We start from the raw sequence: 23881 nt of genomic DNA, 5'->3' as shown, positions 1-23881 counted from the left end.
GTCCCTTCTACATTCTGTTCAAATCCAAAAGGGTCTGGAATTGGATTGTGGGTCTGTGTGACCACTGTCCTAATTTAGGATGGTCCAACTACAGCCACTAATTTGTAGCACGTGTCTCCCAAATGTGGAAGACATCTCCTCTTGAAAATTCTCATATTATTTTTGAACCAAATATAGAACTTCTGTTGTTGATTCTGCATAAATCTGTTTCTCAGTCTGTTTTATACATGTAAGCTGCCATCTGGACCATCTGTCTCTCTGATTGGTTAATCCATCTGTCAATCACACCTATCTGAAATGGGAGAGATATGGTTCCAGATCCACATGTCTTTGTATAGTAGGCCTGTGACAATAACACATTTTGAAGCATGATATATCACTACAGAGATGTACTGTGATAAATGATCATACTGAAACTCGTTTATGGATCTGACACTATAACAATACACCAGGAAAATCCCAAATCCCAATAATTTAATGTTCAAATATACAACATCATTAAAAAGCCTGAACTGCAACAAATGTATAGCAGCTCAATTTTTTTTTTCATCTTACAACATAAATACCCCATATTCAGAAAATAAATACACAATAAATATTAAGGCCCAAAATATATTGTTTCAGTTTTCATAAATTGAATGATAAGTCGATATAGTGACAGGCCTACTGTACAGTTTTGTCCAAGTGTGTGGTTTTGGCTCGCCAGGTAAAAGCCATGTATGATTAAACTTGCTCACTTTAAATCCTTATAGCAGCTCTGTGTTAGGAAATATTCACCTCTTGTTCACCTTCTACTGTAATACCTCGGGTTGTCTGTACCATAATTCACCTGGCTTTCACCTATGGGGCGCCATTTTGTCGGGGAGTGCTAATAAGGCCCTGTAGCTTTTTATCCATGGCGCTTGCGGTCAGCTCCCCTCCTGGCCTTTACTGCGCATCAGATTCTGTAACCCAGATGCCTCGGTACTGTATGGATGCTTGCCCCCTATGACCACTATCCCACCTCTTGACTCTGGACTTGTATGTATACCCACAGTGCTGGCGTTTTTCCGAGCCAGACCACTTCACAACCCTAGGGCTATTCTGTCTGTTCAGCATCTCCCTTTAACCTTCATCTATAGGAAACAATAAAGCAAGAACAAGATGGGAGGAGGAGGAGGGGAGGAAGAGTGGAGGGAGTGTGCTGTGGACATTTGACACATCTCCTTAAGCCAATGTCTACTTTATTATCTTTGGCAGTCCTTATTGGTCGCACTAATCAAGTGGAAGGCGATGGCGTTGTGGGTGTACGTGTGACAAATATATTATTAACTGGAGGGAGACGGGCGACCTTGGCCGTGTCACCTGAGGACCCCGCCGGCTTTCACTCTGCCAGCAGGAAATGACCTTCATATTAAATCCCCGCAGAGGTCAATAAACTAAATAATTCACAAAGGTTATACGCTTTGCGCTGAAATCCGCTAAAGAGGGGAGGGGGGGAAAAAAGACAGTGAGACAGCAAATGTGTTGGAAGTTGTGAGCAGCGGAATCCGAGTGTCCTTGTCACCGTGGAGATCATGGCAGGCCGTTTTATATGAGCGTGTCACGGGACGATGTAAATCCTGGATCTCTCTCTATTTCCTCACCCGCTGTCACTCTTCTATCGATCTCTCATCCCAGTGCAGAGAGGGGAGGGGGAAGGGCCTGGGGTCAGTACATGCTAATAACACTGTAGGGGTTTCTGAAGCTTAGATGCGGCTTATCTGATTGTTTCCAATAGTGATGGATTACAAATGTATTATTAGGTGTGTTAAACAACTCAAAAACAGCTATTAAAGTGCAAAATATGCCCCCAATAGTTGGCACTCATATGACATTTTAGTGTTCTATAGCACGTTTGTGGATCTATTTCCTAACAAATAATGACAAGATTCAACATTTTGGGATTTTCTTTTTGGATATTTGCTTCAAAACTAATGAATCTCTCATAGTTATAAAGTCCTAACTCGAACCTTATTTGCTAAGCCTGAATCATTCTTAATAAACTATTCTTCAGCTGCTATGAATCAAGTATTTCTTTGTGCAAATTGCACTATTTTCTGATCTACCAGTATGTTATAATGTTGTTTCCCCATTAAAACATACCTGGAGTTGTTTTGTTTCGCTCCACATGTTTAACACACAACAAAATACAACACTCTTAAAAACGCACCTTTTTACACTGGCTTTTAGCAAGTGACATGTAAATTTCTTGTTGTTGTATTGTTTGTGTTTTCTTGTACTGTATTCAGTGTTTATGTACAGCACTTTGGCCACCTGTAAAGTTTTTAAAGTTGGTATGGTAACACACAACATAACATATCCTGAATATTTATGGGTCATGTTCTTTTCTCAAACAGAAAACACTCTAGTCCACCTTGTGCTGTAATGTGCTAATACAGGAAGTGCTCTACTTGTTTTTAAATTCCATACACCTTCACTAGAATCATTTGGGTCATTTTAGACCTGGGATTGACAATTTCTACTCAACAAAAGGTAAAAGGCACCTGTTAACTTAAAGACTATCTCTTTATGACATTACAAGGTGGAACAGGGTATTTTGAGCTTTGGGAATACAGACTAATAATGCAGGATTACTCAAACGTGAATGAAACAAAACACAACTCTGGGTACGTTTTTGATGATGTAACAACATTATAACATGGCTTAAAGCTGACAAGAATCAATTTTGTGTAATATAGGACCTTTAGTGTCAATGAAGGTGTATTATAAAGTGTAGTTGTGAAATTATTAATGCTTATACTAACAATATTTCATCTTCTTGATCTTGAACATTGACAACTGTGTGTTACTGAAGTGTTGCATGTCACAGGTCATTTTACTGCACATTTAGCAACACTTTTTACTGTACCTGTGTGACCTCATTGTTTGATTTGTTAGCTGACCCTTACCTCCATCAGCTCTTTTGCACATAAAAACCTAAATTATAACCATTTTATAAATTTCAGCGTGATGGATGCTTTCTCCCTGTCTTCACATTGGGCCATTCTTGTCCAGCCAGACCTGTCACATCCAAAGGTCAACTCCGATTGAGACACCAGACCTCTGAGTCATCGCCACGGCGACATAAAGCGGGGGGAGACGCTCATTTATTCTCAGATGAAGTCAGCAGTGTCCGGGCTAATTACTGTAAATGTATTTTAGTCTGTGGAATGTAAAATCTTTATGTTTTGGGGGCTGTCCCATTCTCGCATTAGAATTTGGCAGCAATTAGCGGTTGGAGTTTGTGGCAGCGGCGTAACCTTTCACTAGATGTCTGGAGTTATAAAAATCTCTTACAGCTCACAGAATTAATACGTTGTGTCGTCTTTGTTTAGAGTTGGGTTTATGTTGTGGGTGTAGTCATGCTGGCAATGTAAACTTGTATAAACTTGATGTAAATTTTCTTGGCATAATGATCAATAAAGTTGGTTCCGTCCTTGATATTCATGAATTTGATGCTATTATTTTAGATGACAGCAGTCTATGATATAACTATAACTATTGAAAATTCTGTATAAATATTCTGTTCATTGTTTCAAAACAAGAGCTCGACCAATATGTATTTTTTCATGACCAATGAGTTTCTCTGCTGATATTTTTGGTATTTAGAGCCGATTTAGGTCATATTCCCCTAATTATCAAATTAAAATTTAGTACAAACTCATCCACAACCTTCTGTAGAGTGTAGAGTAGTCAAATTTTTGCAGCACCCACTTTGGACTAAAGTGTTCAAACAAAGCTTTATGCATATTTTTGTCATGCTTATTTTGGCTGCTGATCGGGCCAAAAATATCGGCCCTCTGCAAAAGATTTTTGGCCGATAGCTAATACACTATAAAGGGCAAATGTCGATTTTTTTTGCGTATCTTTTTGGTGGTTAATCTCTCAAAACTACAGTTTAAAAAGCTGTAAATATGTCACAGCCACAGCCACATTTTACCGTAACTTTATTTAACTTTTCAGACCCCCTGCACTGCTTTAAACAGGCCCCCATTATGGCAGTATATAGTTCTTTTTTCCTTTTAGAATGACATATTATTTAAATATTTCTTTACACATGCACAGCGCTTGCACGACATGATTATTTATACAGCTGACTCTGATATCCAGGACACAGCAATAGAAATGTAAGCCTCTTCATGGATTAGCCAAACCAAGCCTGTCCATACAGAAGCAACAGCCTATGGGATCAAATGCAGACAACGAAGGCCATGAAACGCAACCAGAGCCACATTTCACATTCAGCATATGTACTGAGGTACCTTAGAGGCTTGACAAATACCACAAGTAAATGGCTTCACAATGTGTTTTTCTACCGTGGTCCATGCAGTAGAAATCAACCATATCCCCCTGACAGTGCAGATGAGGTGTGTTTTTGTTAGATTATCAGCTTTTATAGTTATATTATATTTCAGATATTACACAAAATTAATTCTTGTCATGTTAGAATGTTGTTACCTCATGAAAAACATACCTGGAGATTTGTTTCATTCACACATTTTGAATAATCCTTTTATTATTAGTCTGTCTACATCTCCAAAGCTCAAAATGCTCTGTTCCACCTTGTGACCTAGTTCAGAAGGGATTGTCAATTCCAGGTCTAAAGTCGTCCAAAATATTTCTAGGGAAGGTGTATGGAGTTTAAAGTGTTAAAAGTATTTTCTGTTTGAGAGAAGAACTCAATAAAAAAGCCTGAATATGATGTGTTTGTGTGTTAAACGTGTGAATGAAACAAAAACACAACTCCAGGTATGTTTGTTGCGAGGAGACAATACTATAGCACGGACCAGAAAACAATGCAATATAACCCCTTTAATACTAATATTTTTCTCTTAAAATCCAGACTGAGTCCAGTACAATTCAATAGCAGTTCACTCATACCACCTTTTGAACCACAAAATTATTACTACTCACATTTCAAAAATGTAACCAAAAGATTATATGAGGTAGTGTAATCTTGTCTCACTCCATTGCAATCGTGTTTATAAAGCTCACCACAGACCACCCTAGAAATACTAAGGAGGAGTGGAATACCTAGACATCTCTCTCAGTGCGCGTAGAGCAGTGGCACACATTTGTCTGGTTATCTTTAGCTAGTGAAAACCGCACTTGGCCTTCCAGGAAAATATTGTGCAAGTTGACATTGAACGTGTGTCGGTGGCATGTAGGTGTGCTAGCATTCCTGCATGATCTGGAGATTAACCTTTGAATGATTTGTTCACCCTGGTTAACCCCATATGCGTCCTAAAGCTTCTGCCAGTGTATGTCCCATGTGTTTGACTTTAATCTAGTTATTCAGTAGCTCAGCGCGCAGGAGAAATGCACTAGCTTTGCAATCTGCTTGTTTTACTGCTCTTAAAAAAGTGAGATTAGCAGTGATAACCCAGATTGAAGCCAAATGTAGGCCATGTTGGGGGGTTTCCAGAAAATAAAGTTACAGAGTTCTTTATTTGGTGTGAGGGGGTGTTCTTTCATGTAACCTACTTTTAAATAGATTCTGCCGCTAAATGTGGTTTGTAAACATTTCTCAGTGACTACCTGTGCTTTCCAATATTTCTTGTCTTTATTTCATCCCATTCATCAGCGGATTACATGTAAACTAAACCATTGCTATCTAGAAGTACAGAAGACTAATCTAAAGAAAAAACAGATTTAAACCATGGTTAATCCAGAATTAAGACAAGGCTACACCTGGTCAAAATCAGGTCTTCACAAGGGCAAAGGGACTAATCCATAGATTACAGTGAACGGGGTCTAATAAGGACAAATCTAGTTGATTCAAGTCTAAAGTTGATGTGAAACAGAACAAGATCTATCAAAGGGTTTTTTTTTTCTTCAAAGATTCATAACAGGCAGAGACTGTCAGCTCTTTCTTCCCACGTTTGTGGAGTTTTGGGGTTATGGTTAAGATTAGGGCAAGGAAAAAAGTGAGGGTTTTGTATTTACTTTCAAAAATAACTATTAATGTAAATAAACAGAGCTGTGGGAACATATGCTGCTTTCCATTTACCAGTACTGTCCAAGTCTGTGTTCCAGTGGTCAAGACGGAAAAAGTATGACCAGTACATTAGAGTTTATGTAGGGCCTACAGTAATGACTTAAAAGTAGCAGTAAAAATGAGGAAAGTGCTGAAATATGCCAAAATGCTGGTCAGTTTAGGCCCATTTATTAACCCGGACATTGATTTTAAATTTGTTGCTTTCAAATCAACGTCTGAGAGCGAATGTGTGCTGTTGACTTTTGTACCGTATACATTTTATCAAGCATAACAGATCATAGAAGCATATTTCTAACTGTAGAGCAGGGATCTTATTATACTTCCATCCTGCAGAGGCTCAGAGGCTGCACAGGAGCTGATTCACATAAGGAGGAAAGCAGGGGACAGTTAAAGGGAAACTAACACAAGTACTATCAGTATTTTAACTGGCAGATAACAGTTTATCCATACACAGGAACAGCCATGTTGGATTTTCTAACTCCAAGTCTTGCAATTGGAAATTCATGACATGTTTGAAGCAGTATAGTATAATCACAAATCTACACATGCTTATAAGATGTTGTGTCCTTAGGCAAGATACTTCGTCCACATTTCCTAGTATGCATGTGGTGTGTGCGTGCGAGTGTTGATGGTGCTCTGGCAAAAAAACGTCAAGAGTTTAAAAAAAAATATACGAATACAGAACCCCCACCAGGTCTGTCCTCTAACTGTAATTAGCCATTTCATAACTGACATATGGAACTTGCTGACACACTTGCAATTTACAGTGAATACACCAACTCCCATGACATCCTATACTATACCTGGAGGAATATGGAAGAAGGGGGGCCGTTGCCAGCGTGCATACTCACCTGGCAACCCGCTCTTCCGTTCACGTTCTCAAAGCGTCAAGTCTTTCACAGCTCAAAGAGTTCTTGCGGGGGAAGTCTTTAATATGGCGGGTAGAATCTCAGCTCGTCTTCCTCAGATCAGAGACATCAGTGCCATCACGCCTTGTCATCAGGAACAATCACGTCTTGAAATAACACAAACAGCCACGTTCAAAGAGCAGACATGAAAAGATGACATCCATTTGAAGACTCGCGAGTGTGTTTTGGTGCGTGCAGACCAACGCCGCGTGGAGACGAGACAGATTTGAGAGAAACAGAATGAGACCGAGAGAGTGGTTTTACATAAGGCATACAGAAAGAGACGTTTAAGATGCTTTTGGACCCATTTGTGCTTTTTGTGTTGGTTTAATAGGCCTTTTTACAATTCAAAAACTACATACAAGACTAGAACAGGACTAGTACTGGATCAAATCTACATTTGGACTCAAGCTGGGCCCAAAAGGTGTGAACGCAACCTAAACTGGGACTAAACTGGGTCTCAGCTGGGACAGTCAAAAATCAAGATAAACTATTTAAAAAACAGATCTAACCATTTATCTCGAATATTAAAATATTCTTTGATAAACATTAAGATAGATAGATTATGTACATCAAAAGTGCACTGTGTAGCGTTTCTTGTCGAACATTGTTTCCCAGAGACTGGTAGAGATTTTTTTGGGGGATTGCCTTGTCATGATCTGTGTAGATTGAAATGTTAAGACATGTTTTTTATCATTTCTAATCTTTTTGTAATTATTTTATTGACTGTTTTGTTCAATGATTGTTTTTCATTGTTATAACTTGAATGATACTAATTGTTCAGAGAGACACGATCACTCAGTCAACAATAAAATATCCTCATTAATTTGTGATTTACGAATAATGACTATTGACTTGGATTGCAAAGATTTGTGACTTATAAAATATGGGTCCCCAGAAAAAAAAGTTAGGAAACACTGTTGTAGAGGATCCGTCGCCAGCTTCTCTCCGTGTAGATGTTGCCTGGAATGAAACTTATTTATCTCTACAGACACAGGAGGTGATGCCATAGGCCCAAGTTACAAGTCAGATCAGTGGAGAGGTGAGCTCACTCACTTTAAGAATGGAAGTTTTTAAGTCAATAAAAAAACATTATTGAGTAAATGCATGATGGATACATTTAACGCCAAAGCAACATCTCCATGGGGACAAGACATAAAAGTTTATACAGTGCACCTTTATGTGACTCTATGGTTATGATAGGGATGTAACAATATCCAAATCTCTCGGTACGATATTATCATGATATGCATCTCACGGTGCAATATTTAGTGCGATATTTTGGAGAGGCTAATATTATTGTAGATAGGACACTTTTTTGCTTTTAAAATATCTTGACAAGATTTTGTTGTGAATTATTTCTGTCATTATCCTAAGAAATTAAGAAAAAAAAACATCTCTTCATGTTGTCTGCACTGAACTGAATCATGGGATATGTAGTTTCCAATGTTCATAAGCCGTTGCTGCTGTTAAACCTTGCATTTAAGCAAAGAAACTTGTAATTCAATCTATTTTGAGAGCCCACAATATTTTTGCAAGACTTTTGACAATACGATATCACGATATATATAGCAATATAGCAATAAAATGCAGGTAAAGTGACTTAATTGTACTGTACCAGTGGTGATTCACATGACGTTATATAATGTCATAGTACGGTAATGTTATTTTAACTCAACTACATAGTCCTGAAGTGCACTGGGCAGTTCAAACAGACAGAAGTAGCAGTAACTATTTCACTTGTGCCAATGAGGTGCAAATGGTAGTGCATGTTGCTATAGTGATGTCACATTGCTGCAATGTTACACACACTCCCCTGAGAGCCCCTCGCCGGAGAGAGGGTTCAAATCACCCAAACTGTCTGTAATGAAGTGGACTAATGCTCAACTGTAGTCCTTGTTGGAAATGAAGCCTTAATGTGAGATAAGTAGTGTAGACGACATGTACAGAGGCAGGGGAGGACAGCGCGAGCAGTTGGTGGGGGAGGGCGGATGAGAGGGATAGACTTTAACTGTCTGAAGGACAAAGCTACTGACCCGCGGATCATTCAGAGGATTGCCTTTCAGTTTCAGAGCAAGGTCAGGCTGCTTATTTTACCTCCGTGTTTTCACTAATCTGTTTTTGGTGTGACACAAACAAACACCGCAGCCCTGTACGCATACAGTACACACTCTGAAACTAAGCTGTCAACACCGTGCTGAAATCATAACAGCCTATGGAGATTTTTCTTGCCATAAACATGTGTAGATTTGTGCCTATACCACACTGCTTCAGACCTGTCATGAATTTCAATTATAATATCAAAACCAAACCCAACCTATCTAAAATAAAGCTAGGGTTGATTTAAACTTGAACTGAATTGAGGCTAAACATGAGTCAAACTTTTTTACTTAAAAATGAAACTAAACAAAAATTCTAAATTATGCAGAAAAGTAGTCTACAATACAGGACTAAACCAAAACAAAACCAGGTCTAACTAAGTAAAATCTAATTAAAAGAGTTGATATAAACCTGAACAAAACTACAAAAGTCTACACCAGGGCTAAACATGGCTTAAACAAAATTACTTGAAGCCCCTGTGTTGGATTTTATGTGTTTGAGCAAAATCTGTCTTGGCCCAGTTTAGATAAATTGTATAAGCAGCTCTTGAGGTCAAAATATGTCTATCGCATGCTGTCTGCATATAAAGCATTTTATTGTTTGATAATCAAGTTAGTTGCTTTGCTGGACGTCAAAGGATTTCTGAGAATTCTGAGAAGTGCTCATAAACTCATCACAGTGAATAATTAGAATGCTTGGAATGCATACATTGAAGGAGGAATGACTTTTGGACCTCTGCAAACAGTAAAAAAAATGAGCTAGTTCTGTTTTTCATGTTTTAAGATACTAAAAATCAAGTTTAGAGATGAAACTAAAATTCAAAATAAAGCAAGACTAATGCAGGAATCAGTCGACAAATAGCAAAATTGCCATACCGCACTGAAATCATAATAACTGCCCATGTAGGTTTCGATATCCATAAACACGTGCAGCTTTGTGCCTAGCCGAGTACCACAGAGCTTCAGACCTGTCGTGAATTTCAATTGCACAAGGCCTGTCACAGTTCACACATGTCCACACTGCATCTTAATGTCTCCGCGTGTTTTCCCCTGCTGATGATCTGGCCTTCAAATAAATGAAAAAGTGTGCACGGCGTGCTTTAATCTAACGCGAGACGTGTTAGTGTAACGGAGTAATGAGCTCGTGCCGGCCCCTGTCTCGTATTGACAGGTCTTAAGGAGCTGACAGTGGCGCTTCCCTGGCAGCTCATTAGTAGCCACACTACATTTATGTCAACACGTTTACTGACAATCAGCAAGGGAGGGGAGGGGGCGGGGGGGTCTCCAGGGAGGTGAAGCATCTGTGGACGAGATGTTCAGGGTGTGGAGATCCAGAGGGAACAGATACACAGTTACATATGCATTCTATAGGCCCATAATTCTACTGTCTGGAGTTTTGATACTTTGCAGCTGTCATCAACATTACCTGGAGCTCTGATGCTAACTAAAAGCACTACTCTGTCAGAAGCTCTGTTACCCAAGTTAGACATAATCTGAGTTTTATTTTAACACAGTCTGACCAGAAAGAGTTGATTTGGTTGGAACTACAACATGTGAAATTATTTTGACAATTTGATCTTAAAACGTTTTTGCAAATGTGTGCATCGTCACCATGGAAACTGCTGAATATTCCACCAATAGAGATACTGTACATTATAGAAAACTGTTTCCCAAACTTTTTTTTCTGGGGACCCATATTTTACAAGTCACTAACCTTCACAACCCAAGTCAATAGACATTATTCATAAATCACAAAATAAATATGGATTTGACCTTTATTGAACATTAATGAGGATAATTTATTGTTGCCTCTCTGAACAAGTAGTATTACTCAAGTTTTAAACAACGAACAACAGTAGTATAACCAGCAATAAAAGGGCTCCATAAGTCGCCTGTTTGGACATTAAAAATAGCCCGTCTCTTTTTCTTTTCAGCATTCAATTGAACCAGCAATACTGGAACTAAATAGTCTGTAGAACTGTATATGGCAGACTGACATGCAAATCGTGACAAGGCAACCCAAAGCACAATGTCATTGCAAAGTATCAATAATTCTAAAGTCTTACTAATACTAACTAAGAGAAATGATCAGGTTAAACTTTTGTGAATTTACCTAATAGTTATCAGTTCAGTGCTCCTGTGGATTCAGAAATGGAAATACAAAGAATCAACAATCTGCAACATGCATTCTGACAAAATGGTGCAATTATTTCAGCTATTGCTACTGATGAGAACAAGGCACACGCATATGGATAAATGAAATGAACTACAGATTGAAACAAATGAAAATCTGTTATCTTAAAGCGCTTGTTCAAAGGTACATGATTGAGCAACATTGGGCCTGTCTTGGACTATTCTAAAATAATAAACTTAAAATAATTGTAAAATTACTGTACTTACCAGATAAAACACACACACACAAACCTTTTTAGATAGATGTTTATCATTGGAATTAAAGTTGAGCTGAATAGGAAGCTACAACTATGTGTATTTTTGTGCTGTACATTAGAAGTGGGCTTAAAGCTGTCTACAAGATAATACTGAAAGTGATGTTTTGAAGGTATGCAAAATTAGTATATCATGTACATTGTCGATAATTGAAATCTGTCAAAAAACTGCAAAAGAAAGATCTTGCTGTATAATCAGGATAATAATATTTACATTTTGTGAACCTCAACATCATCAAGACATTTTGGGCATATTTGAACATTTAGTCAAACAATATAAAATTCATTATTATTATTGGGGAGGTCCAAAGAAATGGCAAAATAATTTCTTACCAGTACCCAGCAGCTTCCATATATCAGTATATAAATTCCTCATCTTTCTTTGTTCCTAAAATCCAAACAAAGAAGTAAAATTTAATGGCATTGCCCATACAACAAACAAAATAACCTTGATGAGTTTAAATAATATAACAAGGCAATATTATTACATTAGACTACTCAACATTTTGGGCTGTTATTTAAACTCAGGGTTAAGCCTCACTAAACTCTACAGCTGAGTATAGAGAGGGCCAGAGCACAGGTTAAAATGTTTGGTGCTGATCTGATAATGAGCAGCGGTCAGAAGGATGCAGGGGCCCCGGTGGGACTGGGTGGAGGACATACAAGGGCCCATGTGGGGACATATAGTTCCTCTGTCCTCTCTGTGTATGTACTGTGTGTATGGGGACATTGAAGGTGCCTGTGTCCCTGATATCTGACTCTTTAGCCCAACCCATGCTGTGTCCACCCACCAAAGCCCCGGTCAAACAAAACAGCTAGTCTAGTGTAAAATCAACACTGCTGCAGCTTTGACTTTGAGCAGTTCACAGTGCAATATTAAAGTTGGACAATGTCAGACCGGGCTGTGGCACATGGGAACAGTGTGAAGGTGTGAAAGGTACGAAGGTTAAATACAAATATTTTACAATTAAAGGGTCCATATTGCACCATTTTCTTATCTATGTTATAATGTTGTTTCCTCATCACAAACATACCTGGAGTTGTTTTCTTTTATTGACACATGTTTAACACACAAACCCTGCATATTTAGGCTGGAAACAGAAAACCACCTTGAGATGTCATTTGGTAATACATGAAGTGCTCCACTGCGTTTTTAAACTCCATACAGCTTCACTAGAATAATTTGGATCATTTCAGCCCTAGAATTGTTCATCTCTACTGAACAAAAGGTAAAGGTAGCTGTTAACTCAGAAGGTGGAACAGAGCATTTTGAGCTTTGTAGATGTAGACAAACTAATAATCAATGATTAGTCAAACACGTGTGAATGAAACGAAACACATCTCCAGGTATGGTTTTGAGGAGGTAACAACATTATAATATGATTTAAACATGGTTTAAAGCCCACAAGATTCAATTGTGCGTAATGTAGGACTTTTAATCATTTCAGTAATTTTTATAGAATTTTTTCTAAAATCAAAGGAGTACATTGTGGTACTTGATAAGTCAATTCAGGCTTCAAAGAGCACAAAATCAATGAGAAAAATATTAAACACTGCTCTTGTGGAGAGTGCTTGTGTGATTTTGGTGAAATGGTGAAACAAATATAAAGCTGTTATTAATCCTATGTTGCGTTTTTACACAATAGTTTAATTACTCTGAAAGCATTCCGGCTTGTCAAAGCCTGATCCCCTCAGATCTCAGAAGCTAAGCAAGGCCGGCCTGGTTAGTACTTGGATGGGAAACCACTGGGAAAATCAGGTGCCATAGTGGGGCGCCAGTCACAAAAACTGTTGTTGTGTCCTTCGGCAAGGCACTTCACCCACATTGCCTAGTATGAAAGTGGTGTGTGTGTGCATGAGTGATGGTGGTGGTCGGGGGAGCCGATGGTGCAGACTGGCAGTCACGCATCTGCCAGTTTGCCGCAGGGCAGCTGTGGCTACAACAGTAGCTTACCGCCTCTGGGTATGGAGTGAATGAATAATGACCTGTAAAGCGTCTTTGTGATATATAAGTCAGTGAAAAGCGCTATATAAATAAAAGGTTACTTACTTACATTCAAAGTATTCACAATACAGTACTGGCCCATGTATTCAAATATGGTACAAAATACATTTATTACAGGTATTCAGTATGCTGTAACTAAATACATTTTCAAAGTATTCTTCCCGTCACTGTGTGTATGTAGGAATGTCTTTCCAAATACAATGTACATGACCTATTCCAGTACGGTGGCTTTCCTGTCATCCCATCCACACCAGTGTATCGTTATGCTTGCTAATGGCCCATACTTAGTGTAGGAGCGGGTTAGCTGAGCTGTAAACCACAAGGTGAAAGAGTAACAGGATCACCTCAACATAAGTAATAAAACCTCATACAAGGGGACAGCATGTTAGAGCTGTGACAGTGGCAAAACTCCTGTTACACGTGTAAGCTGAGAGAGGAGCAGATCTGATCACTGAAAGTATCAGTGTCACTCACACAGCTAGCGCAGGGTCAATCGGCAAAAAACATGGTGGACAAGAGGATAAAGGCGTAACCATCTCTTTGGAGCGTGTTAAATACAAACATTGCGTGTCGAGTTGGCAGCAATTCCACTCAAATCCCCTGGCATTTTTTTTTTATCCACAGTGAAGCCCTGCCCCTTTTCCTCATTTTACCCTGTATTTGAATATCAGATGGCAGAGCTCCTCCCAGACCACCCGCAGAACCGCTAGGGATTAGTCAAAGAGCACCAACTAGGTCAACAAGATGCAGTCAACCCGGGCCCATGTTACAGGAGGGGGGGTGCACCCATACAACCACACAGGAGTTGGCCTAGTCTGCATTCCTATTCACACACACACAAAAACGCACAAATGCTAGACACAGTTACGCGATGACCTGTTTTTCCCCCCACTCGTATTTTTTGACAGCTATCCAAAAACAACTCCAAAATTCCACTTGATTTTTTTTTTTTTGTAGAGCGAGTGGGTGTGGGTTAAGCATCAAATACGAGGACAAGGATAGAGATGTAAGGATCCCCAGCGCTGTGAGGATAGTGAACAATTGATTCCCAAGAATTTGTAGGACATAAGCAAAACATAAATAAGAGTGGCCTCTTTTCCATCGCTTTTTAGGTGAGATGTAAAGTAGTCCCAGGAGTTCAGGTCAGGTCATCCAGGGACTATTGAATAACAGTCACACCTTCACAAAACAACTCCAGGCGGGGTGGCGTTAGCGACTTGTCTTCGCCTTTTTTCGGGAGCAGGGGTGTTTATGAAGCCTATTCTTCTGTGTAGGTGAAAAGGGAATTAGATACCATTGCTATTGTGGAGCTAACGTTGTGATATTCCCCCAGTGCTAAGGGGAGCGTGGGCCTTTCAGTCGGAAACTCAAGCCGAGAAAGATGAACCAAGTAACAACTGACATACCTGGACACACAGACAGGACCAGCCAGAAAATCCCACCATGACCTCAGCGAAAGCTAGTGTTTGGGGGGGGGGGGGGGGGGGGGGGGACTTTTTGGGGGAAATTCAAATAGCATACACATTCTGATTTCAAATCAAAATGTAGATATTACGTGTATATTACTTGCATAGCAGAATTCATAAACAAAGTGCTTTACAGAGTAATAAAGACAAGAATCACAACACAAAGTAATTATGATAAGTAATTATCAAATTATAATAATTTATTATTATAATCAGTTATCATCAACATTAAAATAGTGCAGGAAAAAAAACTTCCAGACATATGCACAGTTACAGAAACAAGTCTCACATGTTCAGGAAGATTTTAGTTGTATAAAACTGAAATGCTGACTCCCCATATTTAGTCCTGACTCTTGGCACCAGCAGGAGGTTGGTCCTTGAGGTCCTCAGGGTGTGAGATGGTTCATATGTCACTTACATGTCAGAGAGGTACTCATGGCAGTTCTACTAGTAGAAGTAGTAGCAAACTACTTTGGGAATGATGTAGTTTTTTCAGCCCTTGATTAGATCTGGAATAGTTAATGTTGTAGTTGGAAAGTCAGATCTTTTCTTTAGTGGTACCTGATGTTAAAGGTTTGAGAGACACTGCATAATACAGTTGTTTTTTGTAGAGTTTACATATTTTATTGTTTTCCATTTCAAAAAGATTCATTTGAGGCTGTCTTAGGGCTCGCTTGCTGAAATGTATATATGTTTAGATTAATTTGTTTATAAGTAATGACGTACTAAAATCTACAAGTCTGTGTTGTTGTCTGTGAAGAGAAAAAAATAAGTCAGCTGTTAGCACTGATTGTTAGAATAAGCACACTTCAAAGTTCAAATCATGTAAAGACATAATAGATCTATATGCATATTTCAGTTTGGTTTCATCCGTCTCCACAATAACTCATTTTCCTCTGTCCCATAATGTCTTGTAAAGCTACTCCGTGTGACATTGTCTGCCTGATGAGAAAATAATGTGGCTCTGGAGAAAAGGTGATCATTCTGCATCAGTAATGTGCTTCACCTTTTCGTTAGCGGTGACTTTGAGCTTTCCCTCCTCTCCCCTCTCCTCTCTCCTACGTAGCATTATCCGTCTTGTCTATCACACACAACTCCATCTCCTCTGACACTCCTCAAGGACAAAAGTGGAATATTTACCGAGCCTATACGCGGACTGGCTGTTTAGCATGTCTGCCGTAATCCAGTCATAATCACTCCTCCTGTGTTTGTTTTGAACGGAGGTCAGGAAATTTCGACGCCAATAAAGAAGACAGTTCCAGTGGTTAATGTGTAATCCACTCATCACAAGGTCAGGAAGAACGCCACTTATTGTTTAACTGTTTTTGTACAGGAGCGGCCCGTGACCTTGGAGAGATGACTTTGAAACTTGGGGAAGATTTATCCACTTATCACATTGTTTGTTTTGCCGCATTAAATACACAGCCCCGGTAAGTAGACGAACTGTGTAGGAATCTAAATGAGGGGTTGGGTCGTATTGGCGCTACATTCACAACTGGCCAAGATGAGATGTGGCCATTTTGTTTGCATTTAAGAACATTCAGATCTTTTATGAGTGGGTGCTTTGATTAGATCAGTTTTGCAATGCAGGACCCTAATACTGTAGATGGGTGGAAACTTTGAGGATCAAGGAACTTAGAAAGTGTCAAGACTGCATATTATGTTGCTTTTTTTTTTTTTTTTTTTTTTGAAGATAAATGAATAAATAAATAAATAGCTGAACTACTTAAGTACTTAGTTTGTATCTATAAAGAATCATAGAAATTAAGGATTCAACACTCTTGAGCTTAGATCTTTTCATAAAACAGAAAAATACCAAAATGTCAAATCGGAATTATAATATTAAATGGTCAGGTAATTGTTTTCATTTATGAATAAGTGCACCTGTGTTTGTGTGAAAGAATCTGCAAGTCACATGAACAACTTAACCATGTCATAAGCCAAGCATATTACACTATTAAAAAAAAAAAATCTGCTAAAAAGGCTTGAATTCAGATTATTTCTCAATTTGCGTTGTTTTGATTATGACACTTGAAAAATTCTGGCTAGTTAGTACATTAACCTGGTCATGCTGATGTTTTTATTCAAGGCTAAATATTAGAAGACCACTTTGAATTTGTGTGAGAATCTTCTAAGAAAGAAAAATGAACACCATCAAAAGACCATAATTATTTTTGATTTCTCATAAATCTGCCCTTTGCAATTAGATTTGCATTTAAAAGTTCTGTTAAAAGTTCACATTTTAAACTTGTCCAGGACCCTTAACATTTGATAGAAGACTTAAATGCTAAGCGAGTAATCCAAGAATCCCATGCCTTTCAGAACATGTTTGCAGAAGTTAAAACTACAAAACGAGCAGCTTTTATCTGACAACCTGTTTTTGTTGTTTTCAGAGGAAATTTTGCCACTTAAACAGCCCATATTGCACTATACTATCTAAGTTATAATGTTGTTTTCTCATCAAATACATACCTGGAGTTGTGTTTTGTTTCATTCACATTGAACACACAAAGTGCTCCACCGTGTTTTTAAACTCCATATACTTTCACTAGAATAATTTGGATAATTTTAGCCTCAGAATAGCCTTTCTCTACTATACTAAAATAAGAGGAAGCTGTTAACTTGAGAACTTCCCGTACATGACATCGCATTTTGAGGTTTGGCAACATTCACAAATGTTGAATGACTAAATGAATGAATGAAACAAAACACAAATCCAGTTTTTTTGTTTGTTTTGATGAGGTAACAACATTCTAACATGGTTTAAAGTTCACACGAATCAGTTTCTCGTAATCAAGATCCTTTTAATATGTTTTTGCAAATCAGTTACAATACATCTCTTAAAGGCCCTATTTCCCATGTAGGTTTTTTGCTGCGTCACATGATTTTGTAATGCTACAGCTGTATACGTGGGGAATGTCACAATCCTGCCTTACTCATTCTAGTTCAAAGGTGACAGTATGGTGTGACTTCCACTGGGCCCTCCCTCCAACCGCACCTGCCCCTGCCCCTGCCCCTGCCCAGCACCCTGCCACCAAACAACAGCCAACCTTAGGAGACCCTGCCGATGACTCTTTGGGGGGTCAAAGTTCAAAGGTCGAAGGTTAATGTCTGCTGACTCCACGGCCCCCTCCCTCAGAGACAATCAGGCGTCAGAAACTGAAGTCTTAACTGTTTGTACAGCCACATGAGAAACCTTTGCCTGTGTTTTCCATGAATCTGAGAAATACGCAAAAAGCTTTTGCAATGGATGAGGTCAAATAAAGTAGAAGGAACAAATCCAATCTGTATATGCCATTCAAAGATATGAATGATAATGTGTTCTAGTAACCGTCGTGTGAACTCTGCCTGATATGAAAAGTGAGTTTCAGTTGAATAGGCTGTATAACTCCATTGTTATGGCTTTAAGCTATGTAAATGTTAAGTGTAAGTTTGCATTCACTGTAGTTCAGCTCAGAATCCAGTGAAGTTTGGCCTGACAAAGTAAGTAGACTCAACTAGTGTTAAAAGTGTGGCTAATTGGACCACGTGGTGTGGCATGGTGAATGAAAAATGTAGCCTTATAACTACAGATGACTATAAAAGTGTATGATTTTCAATGTTTATCCCTTAAAACACAGTTAGAGAGTTTGAAATGACAATAGATCAAATCATATTACAAGCCAGAAAGACAGGACCTCCCAAAAGTGATGTTTTTTTATGTGTTTGGTGTGTAAACTCACTATTTTAAATCATTCACGGAGACAGTGTCTAAGGAGCTAAGACAGCAAGGCAAGTCAATCAAATAAGAGACAGGTAGTCACCCTATGCTTTACACAAAACAAAAAAGAAAAGAGATCAACATTTAAATATTATGACTATAAATATAAATAGATCTACTATTTCTCTTTTTTGTAGCAGTGATTTTTGTACAATTCATTTTTTCCGAAACTGCAAATAAATGTTTTCCATATCATTCTAAAGCATATTGTGTAACATGGTTCAAACCAGGTTAAATCTTCCTGTTTAGTGTGAACAGTAAAGCTGTTTTGATTACAGTACTTTGTCACAGTGGTATAGTAGGCAATACTTTATGGAACTGTGTTAACAAGATTGTAAATGGCCTACATCCTATTAACTTTTAAGACAGTTGTTAACATTTCTGTGTTTCCTTTTCGAACAGCTGGTTAACATCTGCAGCTTTGCTATATTACTGTGATCCAGACAGAAAGCAGTATATAACAAGAATAAATTATTTTTGATGAAAACGTTTCTAAAAGCAGGTTTTGTTGGCCACAATCTGTCCCTGCATGCGAGGTCAAAGGTCGAAGCTCTGAAGCACTTTTCTGTGAAAAGTTTCAGGGGTCAAAGTTGAGCGGTTTCTGTTTGGGCGGGTGTGTGTGAGGAGAGGTGGGGGGCAGGTTGGTGTATTTCCATTTATGCAGTGGTCCAGGGCAGAGGTCAGAGTTGAAAGGTCGCAGGGGTTAAAGGTTACAAGGTGAGATACCTTCCAAATGACTGAACTGGTTTGCTCATCCAAATCTGCAGCAGAAAGACAGAGGGTGAATTTGTGGCGCAATCAAAGAACAACAATAAAGCAGCAACATTAAGTTTTTATGAACAGCACTTTGGAGGGGACTTTGATCAGACTTTTAACAGCTCTTGTACTCAAAATGCAAATGGCAGGTAACACCTAGTGTGAACAACAGCCCTGTAAAAGAAAACTATCCAATTTAGCTGACTGACACGTTGAGTGCAGCCTGTGTTTATACTACCGCCTATGAAGTGAATTACTGTTTAAACACCACAGCAGGGTTACAGCAGGTTAGCCGCACTGTATCCAAGCGGCCCATAACACAGTGTGATGTGATACCACACGGGGAGGAGGGGAGGAGGGGGAGGAGGCAGTCACAAACCTCCCCCGCACTCCCACTCCCACATGAGAAAAGTGAAACACGGAGAGGGACACTCAAAAAGTAGGTTATGTTGTTGTGTTCTAGTTCATGAGAATGCTGATGTTCCCCAGGTCCTTAGAGACATTTTGTTCAAGGCCATGTTAAGATATCAGCCACAGGCCAACCAAACAGATAGGAATGATACTAGAGGCTTGATGTATTAAAGCACTGACTTTATATTTAATTAAAGAAGTACAAAGTGGCATAGTGTACACAAGTTACAGACTTAGACAAACTTTATTGATCCACAAGGGAAATTATTTGGGCATGCATTGTAGTAATTCCAGTTATACTTCTAATGTCAATATCAATAGTGTATACAAGTGTATCAAAGATTTAGGTCTGCCCCGAGCTTCGATAACTGGAAATTGTTCCAATCTTGAATGCCATCCAAAAAAAACATTATCCTGGAAGGGAAAAGCGACTAGGAGAGAGGAAAGAATGAATTGAAGAATGGATATGTGTATTTAACTGTACATTTTTATTGTAATTTGAAGTAACTAAACAACAGTAACAAAAGAGTAAAGGTTATCTTGTCTAAGTCTTTGTAAATGGCCCATATTAGACAATTTTATGATATATTATAATGTTGTTTCCTCATCACAAATATACTTGGTGTTGTGTTTTGTTTCATTTCCACATGTTTAACATACAAACCCTACAATTTAGGTTGAGGTCTTCTCTCAAACTAAAAACATTGGGGTTTTATGTGGTAATGCAGAGCTTCACTGTCCAAAAACGTTTATTTTGTCTTCTTTTGTACATTAACTTCTTGGGTTCTTTTTAAGGACAATGCGCTAGGAGGTGTATTACCTTATTGACAATTCTGAAGATGGCTTGCAGCTAACAGCCAAAACATGTCAACAAGGTAAATACACCTCCTACTGCATTGTCTTTAAAAAGAACTGAAGAAGTCAGAGCTCCGCTGTGTTTTTAAACTCCATACACCTTCACTATAATAATTTGGATCATTTCAGCCCTGGAATTGATCATTTCTATTTAACAAAAAGTAAAATGTAGCTGATAACTTGAAAAATACCATTACATAACATCACAAGGTGGAAGAGAGCATTCTGAGCTGTGAAGATGTTGGCAGACTAACAATAAGGGTTACTCAAACATGCCTGAATGAAAGCAAAACACAACTTCAGCTGTGTTTTTGAGGAAGTAACACATAGCTAAAAGCTCCTGAGTGTCAATTTTGTATAATATAGGGCCTTAAAACTACAAGAGAAACTGTTTCTTTATAGCTATAGTTGTTAATGTTTTTCCACCACATAAAACACTACTCTAGAATATTTTCTACACAAATAATGAGCTGTCAGAAGTAATCTTACACAGGTGACATATGAAACTTTGCTGTTAATGACTGATGCTCTTCTTCACACTTTGCTGTCACCCTTTCACACCTGAAACTGTTTCTGTGGTGCGTTCAAGGGCACCTCTGTTGCATTTATGTTGTTCATTTTCCCCACTTGGTCAGTGAGCACAGGGCAGTCGTAAATCTCCAGCTCACTGGCAGATATATTCTTTTAACTCTGGGATTTTGGAGCAGGGCCAGAAGTACGCTAATGATTTGTTTAGAGATGCTGACTAAAAGGTTGTGTGGCTACTCCTTATTTAATTCTTCATTTTACTGAAAGGCCATTTTTATTGACCCGCTTTTGTTAATAGGACATCAGTTATATGACTGGGATGGGGATCAAATTACAGCCAATTGCATGTTTAAATTTACTATGCAAGGGTACTGGTACAAGGTTGTTTGCTTGGTACTGTCATTTTGCATCATTTTAGACTAATGCTGATTCAAGACTCCAGATTTAGTCACTTATTTAGATACTTTGTGCTGTAGTTTGAGACAAATGTGTGTGCTGCGTGTTCATTATATGTGTGTGTGTGTGTGTGTGTGAACCGTGTGTGTGTGTGTGTGTGTGTGTGTGTGTGTGTGTGTGTGCGTGCACACCGACCTATTTGTAAAAATGTGTATCCTTGAACTTTATCAGTTGACTTCCAGTAACACTTTGTACTCAGTAGTTCTCGTCACAAAATGATATGGTGATCATTTTATTTTATTATTATTTTTTTCCTCAAATTTCAACTTCATATAAAGTTTTCAGTAGGTGTACATTTTTTTAAAGTGAGGTTTAGGGCCTGGAATAGGTCAGAGAGGTAGCTTCTGGTATTTGTAAATTGGTCTATGTATTTCAGTATGTAGGCTTCAACGTTGATATTGTAAGTGATAGCTACTATCTTAAAGGTTGACCTAGCCATAACCAAAACAAGTGAATGAATTAAAAAGTAGGCTACTGAATGGGGTGAGGATGTAGCCTACATTTCCCATTGGCCCTTTAACCCTTCTGTTAGCCCATAGGCCTACTTGTGATGCAGTCTGACCTAGATGCGCAACCCGCAGCTCTGAATAACATCACTAACTACCGGTATCCAGCTTGATGTGTTGACAAATATAAAAAATAGACTGGACTAATATTACCACTTACGAGTAGTGCTATATGATGATGACATATGTCGTGTGGTGCGCTGCGTGCGTGCGCTCCGCGTGCCCGTGCCGTGGGTGAGCCTGCTTCTTTAAGGGTGGTGTCAGCGCAGGCAGAGGAGGAGGAGTGTGGCTGTCTCCACTCACTTCTCTACAGCGAGGGGACTCCGACAATAAACAATCCCCTCTAACTGCACGCTACACGCTCTCCCGGCTCGCACACGGCAGAGCCCTCCTTTTTGAAACGACGACACGTTTTTAGGACTAAACGTTTTGTGTTTTATTCACTGACCCGCCATTTTCCCCTCCGTAAAAGTGTCAAGACAGATGCGACGCTTGTCTTTGGGATTTGCCTGTGCCGAATACCAACGATGCGCCTCTCCGGCTGACTGTGCGGTGGACAAACGCAGGTAAGGAAACGCACTGTCATTTGAACACCCGGGGGGCTTAAAACATTGTATTTCGGGTCGCGGTGTCGAGGCTTAGGTTTGGGAACTAGCGGGCTATTGGGAGGGTTGTTTGTGTGACGCGAGGCGAGCCGAGGCGCATATGGATAGCGCTGAAAACGCTGCATAAAGAAGTGGGGAATGGACCTGGCTGCGTGCGTGCGGTGACACAGGCTTCTGTATTAGCTCAGCGAGTGCTTACTGGCATTTGCCTATCTCCACGGCTTCATTATGACTAACGCTTTAGGCACAGTAAAGTAGAACACGGAGTGCAAAGTCAACATATTAGACCGCTGTTATTTAGACGCGAAATTCTGCTTTTGGCTTCAGCTTACTGTAGCGCCACTGTCACACTGACTGTATGGTGTGAATGGATGCCCCTTTTGGTTCATTCATAGCCTCACCAGATCACCCCATCCCCATGACACGTACCCTCGTCTTTACCTCTACCAGCAGCAGCACCGTTATGAGAGTTTCGATAGAATGGCTTTTACGCATACACTTAATACTGGGTCAAACTGCACACGGTGTGATATTTTGGTACGAAGCACTTTTAGCACCACTAAAGACTACCACTTCACAGTTGTAGTGTTATGTAAAACAGTATTAGCAAGGCCTGGCACAGTATGCTCAATTTGCTTCACAATACAACATGCAAGACCCTGCAATGGCAAAACATAGGCTACTGATTCATCTTGTGTTTATATGAAAACCAGCCGCTTAAAAATCGACTCAAAATGTACTTGTATAATAATTGACATAGAATAGAGAGCAGATAGTCTGTTGTGTATTCACTTTAATTGTATTTTAAAACATTTTCCCCACTGTAGTGTATCAGTTTTGTCAGTGAGCACAAGTACAGTTGCCTTCTTGTTGTCTATCACTTCACTTGTCTAGTTGAGTCAGATATGTTCCCAATGAAACTCGCTGACATTTCTCCGTAAGCCTTTTTGAGTAGCCTTTTGTGCTTCCCTCTCCGATTCCTCCACTGTCTTACTCAGTATAGTTCACTGGACTTTGGATCAGTTTAGATCCAAAGGTCACAGAGTAGAGAGAGTTGGCT

General features: G+C 39.1%; 1 protein-coding gene across 1 annotated transcript in view; it reads left to right on the top strand.

The window, feature by feature from the left end:
• Positions 1 to 22480: 22480 nt before the first annotated feature.
• nrip1b (nuclear receptor interacting protein 1b) overlaps positions 22481 to 23881 on the top strand; it is a 40593-nt gene continuing 39192 nt past the window's right edge. Inside the window, exon 1 of the mRNA XM_020934557.2 lies at positions 22481 to 22782. The gene's annotated coding sequence lies outside the window, so the exon portion shown is untranslated. The remainder of the gene's footprint in view (positions 22783 to 23881) is intronic.

This window comes from Boleophthalmus pectinirostris, unplaced genomic scaffold, assembly GCF_026225935.1.
Source record: "Boleophthalmus pectinirostris isolate CB_2022bp ecotype Guang Dong unplaced genomic scaffold, ASM2622593v1 HiC_scaffold_12, whole genome shotgun sequence".
Classification (NCBI taxonomy): Eukaryota; Metazoa; Chordata; class Actinopteri; order Gobiiformes; family Gobiidae; genus Boleophthalmus; species Boleophthalmus pectinirostris.
The sequence above is the reverse complement of the archived record's forward strand: the minus strand, read 5'-3'. Positions and strand labels throughout refer to the sequence as shown.